The sequence below is a fragment of the Poecilia reticulata genome, linkage group LG18 (genome assembly GCF_000633615.1).
Source record: "Poecilia reticulata strain Guanapo linkage group LG18, Guppy_female_1.0+MT, whole genome shotgun sequence".
Taxonomy (NCBI): domain Eukaryota; kingdom Metazoa; phylum Chordata; class Actinopteri; order Cyprinodontiformes; family Poeciliidae; genus Poecilia; species Poecilia reticulata.
Window position 1 is genome coordinate 9003703 of NC_024348.1, and position 7850 is coordinate 9011552.

At 40.5% G+C, this 7850-nt stretch overlaps 1 long non-coding RNA gene across 1 annotated transcript; it reads right to left on the reverse strand.

Annotated features, from left to right (window-relative positions):
* Nucleotides 1-1383: 1383 nt before the first annotated feature.
* On the reverse strand, nt 1384-7649 carry LOC103480509 (uncharacterized). The gene is made up of 3 exons (XR_536105.2): nt 6589-7649; nt 6370-6459; nt 1384-1462 (listed from the first exon to the last, which is right to left on the reverse strand). It is a non-coding gene; the product is annotated as an uncharacterized LOC103480509 (long non-coding RNA).
* Nucleotides 7650-7850: the final 201 nt, after the last annotated feature.

The window sequence follows — 7850 nt, forward strand, 5'->3', positions numbered from 1 at the left end:
TATGCTGCTGTATAGTTGTGTCAGGAAAATGGTAATCACCAGCAGCAAGTAACTTTTTTGAACAAAAACTATTAGAGGATACACAAGCAACCATAAAAAATACAGCTAAGTCTACAGTAGAGCAAAGCATGGTCATGTGTTATAGTTGAGTCAAAGTCCACACCAAAACCAGTCAAGAATCTACGTCAAAACTTGAAAACTGGTGTTTTCAAGTAGATGAAGCAGTTCAAGCTCTGTCTTCTAATCTGAAAGAGCTCGAGCAACTTTGCAACAAACGCGTTGCAAAAATGTTATTCTTCATATGAACAAAGCTGGACATACTGCAACACTCTGGAAGTTGTAATTACTGCACAAAAAAAAAGGTCCTGGGTTAGTGCAGATTAACAAATGCATGCCACGCTTTTCAGATATTATTCATTGAAAAATCTTAAGAGTGCTGCACTTTCTTCGATTGGAATGTGCCTAAAAATTCCAACAAAACAAAAGCACAATGAAGTGAGTGGCTGACGGTGACAAAAATGCGAAACATAAACGGTCAACACGTTATTTAATCTGAATAATTAACAGATTATATGGGATTATAAAAGTAAAACATAGTCCTTTTAGCCTATTATCTAAAAAAAAAAAAAAAGATCTTCATGTGAGCCAATTGAATAGGGATATCTATTCCATGCAAGCAAAACAAACGAAAAAGTTTTTTTTAAAGCCTATTTAGATGTTATTTAGGTCTGTGAAATGTCTTATCTGAATGATTATGGCACAGTGAGGAGTCTGTCTTCCTGAAGGGAGCGATTGTTTCAAACAAAAGGGGTCACCAGCAGTGCAACGGCAGCCTTTCCTTCTTAACGACGCCTTAGAGTCAGAGCCTATCATTCCCCCTAATTATTGTTGATTGCATTCATTAAGTCATGTCCCGATATCTTGGAGGCGCTGTTGGTGGTTTAGACTAAATGGCAGCTATGGGTTAGCTTGTTTCTCTGCGCTAATTGGACGTCAGGCCAACACAGAGAGAAGAAAGCGCAGCTCATCAGCAGACTGTCCATTGTCGGATGTAATTCCTCTAAGCTGGCAGACCCCTCGCAGAGCAGACTGAAGCACAGGGTTGTGATACTCGCGAGGTGTCAAGCACCTCGCCACGGAAATCCCTCAAGCTCTGTTTTAATGAAATTAACAAGCCTATTAAAAAATCCATCGCGCTGACATCTGACACAGCAGTAGGCTATAAGTCTTAAATAAACTTTTCACCGAGTTGCTGGAAACTTAATAAAAGAAACAGACACTTTCTTTCTTTTTCTTTTCTTTTTTTTTTTGAATCCATTCTGTAAGAAATTGTGCTCTGGACAAGCTTCTTCGACTATTTCTTTATTTTCTTATTTTTTTTAAAAAGCACTGAGATAAAAGAAACAGTAAATGCACTGAAGGCACCAAAGGGAAATATTTTCGTCTGCGGGATACATTTCCCCTGAAAAGAGAGAGAGGAAAGATTAGAAAAGCACTCTGGGAGCAATTCTAAATCTCACAGATCAGCAGTGAAGGGACAGCCAAGCTGGCAACAGAGATATGGAGGCACAATGGTGAATCACTCCCACGCCTTCCCCTGAACAATACAAGGAACTCAGAAATACCAGGGCACCTATGTGCTCACTGTATATCTGCCCAAGCTTATATATTCATAGACGAGCACCCCACAGGGACGCCGAGATTATTACCATCCTGTATGTGCTTTCACTTTTAGAATCTTTTTTTTTTTTTTTATACTTTCTGCTGGGCATAAAATTTTCTTCTGCATTAAACAACTCTAATACAGGTAAATTGGTGTTTAAAAAGTGTAAATTTAGGTGAGCCAGCATCAGTCAACATGCAGCGCTTGCAAATCCACTTTCCGGAGGTGAAGTGGAGACATTATTCCCCCCGCCACCCCGCTCCCCTTCCCTGATTCACTCCCTCCCCAGTTTTTCCTCTGCCCTGGTTTTCCTCATCAGCTCCAATAAAATCTCCTCTCTGTCCTCTTAATGCAGCTTTTTGCTGGTGTCTGCACATAAAAGATCTCGGGGCTCTTCTCTGCATTACTGCGAGTGAAAAGCGAGAGAGAGGCTAAAGAGTGATCCCATTCCTCAGGAGCTTGCCGTGTGAAGACCCACGCAAAAACTTTTTTATACGTGTGTGCACTTTCCCACTTTTAGTGTGTGGCTGTGGATCAGAAGGTAAACATTTTTTTATTTTTATTTATTTTTTCCTTAATACTCCTTCAGATGCTTTCCTGTTACATATATAAGTTCTTAAAGAGACTTGACCTATGATTATTTTGCCTAAAAGGAGAAACGTCAACTATAAACAACTACTTTTGTGCATATGCACATTATAGTTGATATTGTATCTAAATGGGCTGCCTTTTTTACCATTTGTTAATCGTGCTTGAACAAGTGGATCTACTTCCCCATTTTCAAAAAGACTGGCTGCAAACGTACAGTTTTTGGCAGTGTGACAATTGCATAAAAAATATATTCTTGGTTTAGTTTTTAAACTAGCAGAGTAAAAATAAAAAAGTGAGACGACCACTCAAGTTTAGTCCCACCCCCCTTCCACTTCTAAGTTAGTCAAGTCAAACTCAGCCGATCTGAATATAAAAGTCACATCCTGAAAGACGAACTGCATTCTTGTTGCAGTGTGCACCCTCTGGTGCACACATGGATTTATTAGCACATTGAAAAAAAATGCCGGTTTTCCTCATCAAGGGGGTGGTGAGGTTCTTTACAGAGCACAGTGCATGTTAAGTGTGTCATTCTGCACAATATTTTGTGCGCATATCTCAAATCACAGAGTCCTAGAATCTCTACCTAGATTCTCTACAATCTAGGTAGATTGTAGAGGAATTTTGCGCCAGTATTAACATGACCTCAACAGGCAGCTTAAACTCATCAGACCAGTTTGATCATCTGAGAGGTTGATGCCAATCTGAGCACATCCACAGTGGTTGGGCAGGACTCCCAAGTTATTTACTGTAAATTGGCGCATTAGCCAGATCCGTCCTGGCTGCAACTACAACAATCGAAACGCGCAAGTACCGCAAGCAATCCACGCAAAACACACATCTTCAACCCCGATAATGTAACCCTAACAAACAGAAAACTTGGTCATAAAATTAAGTATGCGCTGGACCCCATGAGGAATAAGGCTTTCAGATCAGGGGCACACACACACACACACCTCCAAGTTGCACATAACAGCTGGTCGCTAAAGCAAAACCCAACAAAAAAATAAATGAGTCATTAAAACTGATGGCAATGATTCTACAGCTTAAATCAACAAAACCCGGGCGAAGAGTTGTATAAAATCTATGTAAGACAAGTGTATGCTCTTGTCAAAATGAGCAAAAGATGCTTGAGAAGCTTATGTAGCTAGTTCTATTACTAAATAAACTATTTTCTAACGCCTAGCTTAGCCCTTTGCAAAACAGCCAAGCAGACAATTAACAAAACGGGCATACAGAATAAATAAAAGTTAGGGATCTGAAGTAAAATGTCACAGTGCAACTGTGTTTTAAAAGCCTTCGTGAGTAAAAAGTTCTTAGGCTTGGATTGTAAAATGCCCCGAGATCTGTTATTGAGTGTAAATCCAGAGGAAGCTGGTTCCACAGTCTGCAGGCCGTGATCACGAAAAGAATATTATGCAAATTTGTATTTAAAATGGGTCAAACTGGTTTAAAGGTCACCGCAGTAAACTAAATTGGTAAATTAATACTCATAATATTATGCAATAGTTAATGCAGTTTGATGTAGAAAGTAAAAACAACTTCTCCCAAAATGGTAATTTGAATAACTAAACAACTTCAGCTTTTATGGGCTGCTCAAACTTCCTTGATTTGTTTATCCTTATTAGCTTATTTATTTGCATAAAGTTAAACAAGTAAACGTCAAATCTTAAAGAAAAAAAAAAACAAAAAAAACGAGCATTGGCTCATCATATATTTACTTCATCTAAAAGAGCTATATTAAAAAGTACATGTGGTGAATTACCGTGAAACGACTGAAGACTGCAGGTTTCTCACAAGAAAATATGAATTGTTCAATCCACCAGGCAACATCCAATAGTCAAAAAAAAAGAAAATGAAGCTGTCTTTAAAGCCGTTAGGATGAAAAGAAGAAACCATTGAATAACTTCTTGGTTTCCTCTCCCTTCTCTTGGTGAGAAAATACTTTCCCAAACTGAGGACGCCAATATACGAGTTGACAATTTAAGGGAAACACCATCGCTGTGTGAATCTAAAATCAAACCCATCTCTGTTCGGCTCGCTGAAAGGTTAAAAAACAGTTGGGTATTAACCTCAGGTGCATAGTTTGATATCCTGTCAGAACCAAGCTGCCTCTCGCCTCAAAAGAAGAATTACTTCAATTGTAAGAGTCTAAATCTGACAGTAAATGTAGCTATTATTTATAGGAGAAATGTGAAAGGAATGTCTTTCATCTGACATGGCTTGTCTTTCATAATAACAATGTTTATTTTTGGAGTTTCCATTTTATGATTGTGGAAATGTCAAAGCAGGAACTTTGTTTTTTGTAACAATACAGCCAGAGGACGAGAAAAACACTTGAATTTCAAGGCCCGCGCAATTACTTCCTTAGCACTAAACACAGCCATTAACGTTCCACTTCAGCGAGGCCATTTTCTCACGTGGAGAGGCTGCCGTCAGTCACCAACAACCAACAGATTTGTAAATGAAATGGGGCGGAAGGGGTAGAAAATGCAAAAAAAGAATATACACATACATATGTTAGTGGCACATATTTAAAAATTTTAAACGTTTATGAATATCCAGGGACACCTGGATAAACAAACGCACTTTTTTTTTTTCTTTCAGCTTAAATTCAGGTATGCTCAAAAGTCCGGAAATTGCAATTTTTCTTTCCCGAAGGTAGTTGCCTTACTTACGTTATTGTTACTTTACATTTTAAAATAGTTCAAGGGTCGCCAATAGTGAGCTTTCTCTTATTTGCTCTGTAAAGTAAATCTCAACCCCCATCATTCAAAAATGAGCATTCGCAGCAGTGCTCGCAAAAATAATCGTGGCGCCTTTATTGACGGAATGCAGCAGCTCTTTCTCCTCCTTAAAATATAATGTCTAGAAAGTAAAACCTGTGTGAGTCACTCCTACTGGCAGCTAAAATATTGACTGATTTGACTGCCCAGAGTTACGCTGTACTCTTAACTTGATGGCTCATCGTGCCTCGGGCTCTTTTCAGACAAACGCGCATGCACACGCAGCACCCCAGATATCCCCCGCTCCCATACTGACAAACACGCTTTAGTGCGTTCCAACACACACCTCACCGCTGACAACAGAACAAAAGTTGAAATTGTAGCAAAAAAGTGAGGGACGTATCAGAATCCGTCCATTATTAGAGGAACCAGCAGACGAATGCTGCATACTGTTCCAGCGCTATCTCGAGGTTTTATATATATATATATATATATATATATATATAAAAATATGCGGAAACCTTGGCTTCTGCTATGTGTGGTGCTTGGCGAGGGGAGACCAATTTGAGGCAGGCTCGCTTTGCTCCACATGATACCTGTCAGTGCCTGCGGTGACACAGAAGGGCCGAGGGGCTCCTCCCTCCGACAGGATGGCCAGATACACACAGTTCTGGTGAAAATAAAAGTACGTGTACACATATCATGGACATAAATGATAGATTATTTCTGAAGACTGCACTCATGGGGCCCCACCATGGAAACCGGGGACAAAAATAACCGAGTCCCAGGTGGGTCTCATGCCCTGGGCGGTTGCCCGAGTTGCCCATATCAGAAACCGCCTCTGGGTCCGGGGGCTGATTTGCATGTTTACATTTGTTTCTGGTTGTGAATAGTTTCAAACGGGAACAAATCAATTCTCCCTCTTCTATCAAATATATGTTCGCCTTGGATGCCTCGATTCATAGCTGCAAGTTTATTTTAACGTGGAGTCATGTCCTACGAACCACAATGAAGCCAGAGACATTGCGCTGGTAAAAATTTAAAAAGATGTGCCACACATGACCACATATTCATCCTATGTTATGGAAACATGAATACATCTGAAACCTGATAATTGTTCTCAAGCGAAAACACAGCATTTCATGGTTTCAAAGAAAAATGGGATTTTTATGTTTTCACAGTGGTTTTACAAAACCACTTCTGAGGGATAGTTTGGTTCATTGACCCATTGGAGCACATAATTGTGTCCAAGCTTATATGATCTGACTTAAACTAATGTTGCTATGGACAGAAAGGGGACCAACCAAGAAAATTAAGCACATGTCTCCATCTGTCTTTTTGTCTGACTGCCTGCCTGCCTTGCCTCTCATTGTACAATGGAGCAATTCTTACTGTTCTCTTGAAGGCCATAGGTTCTGCTTTAAACTCCTGGCCTGGGATCTTACTGGATGCTTTAGTTGGGTCTCAAGGTGCCTGGGGTTCCTTCAATGTACATAAAAATGACTTTCAGATTTAGTAGTTGCTTTAAATTCCCGTTAGGAATTTAAATTTAAATACATTTTTTTTGTGTGTGTTCCCCTGTGATGGACTCTCAACCTTTCTAGGCTGTACCTGGCTTCTCGCCCAATGATTCCTGACGTGAGGCAACAGCCGTCCAAAACCCTGCAAGTATATGCGGTTCTAAAAAAAAAAGGAATATTAATAATGTTGGTGTAATTCTGACCCTGTATGAATTGCAGGAAATGCACTGTAAATTCAGTTTGTGCAACCAATTCTTGCTTTTAAAATCAAATACCTGTCTTTTTATCATTTCACCTTCAAAAGAAAATGGTTCAAATGCTTTTTACTCAAAGCCCCGAATTAGTGTGATATGCATACCCATTGAAGGGTGTGTGGAAACTTTTCACTGGCACTGTAAATGTAGAGCAGGTAGCTCTAAAAACTCTGGCACCTGGCACCGCTGCATCATTTAAGGCCTTGCCTTGGCCCGTTTCCAAGAAAGAGAGAGGTAGTGCTTTCACTCCTCGCCATCCTTTCCTCCTTCATACATACTCTGTCTTTAGAGTACTGTGCAAAGTCAGCAGTCTCCAACCATCCACCTTTACCACATCAAACGGATGCCCTCCAGCGTCTTTTTGAAACTGAGCTTTATAAACGAAGGGAACAACAGGGGATTTAAGGAAGAGGAGACAGAGTAACCATTAGTGTGGCCACCTGGTGGCTGATATCTCTCATTTGTCCCCATCCTCTTCTGTTCCCACAACTGCTCTGGGACCGTTTAAAACCCCAAGTTTAAAGCCACATCTCGAATGTGGCTTTTCCCTAATACAACCCAATTCTCCGTAAAATACCAATTACTGCAGGGAAAAAAAAAAAAAGAGGCTCCGATCTCCCTGAAAGTGAAAGCAGCATTATTAGACCAGTAAGTGGTGTCTTTATGAGAATGCAAGCGTAGCAGAACATAAGTAGGGAGGCAGCCGAAGCAAAGGACATCAAAGAGGCTTACCTCGAGGAAATGCATGAGTGGGCTCAAATCACTTATCGTGATTAGCATCGCTCCCTCCACACCTCCGGGGCCTCGGATCCATGTGGGAGAAAGGAGGGAAGCAGCCGTGATTTAAAACCACGCTGAAAAATGCCACATTTATGGGATTGTAGTCGAATTAATGAGGTTTCACGGCCCAAACACGATGAGGAATGAATAGTTTGTGTGGGGAGGGAAAAAAACCCCCTCAAAACAAACCTTAAAGGTTAGGCGTGTGACGTCGCACATAATCATCTAGAAAGAAGCTCTAATGAGATGCAGCAAGCAGTCGGAGAGAAAAGACGATAAAGAATCGTGGTGGGGAGTGTTTATGGTGGAGCAGGGGGAT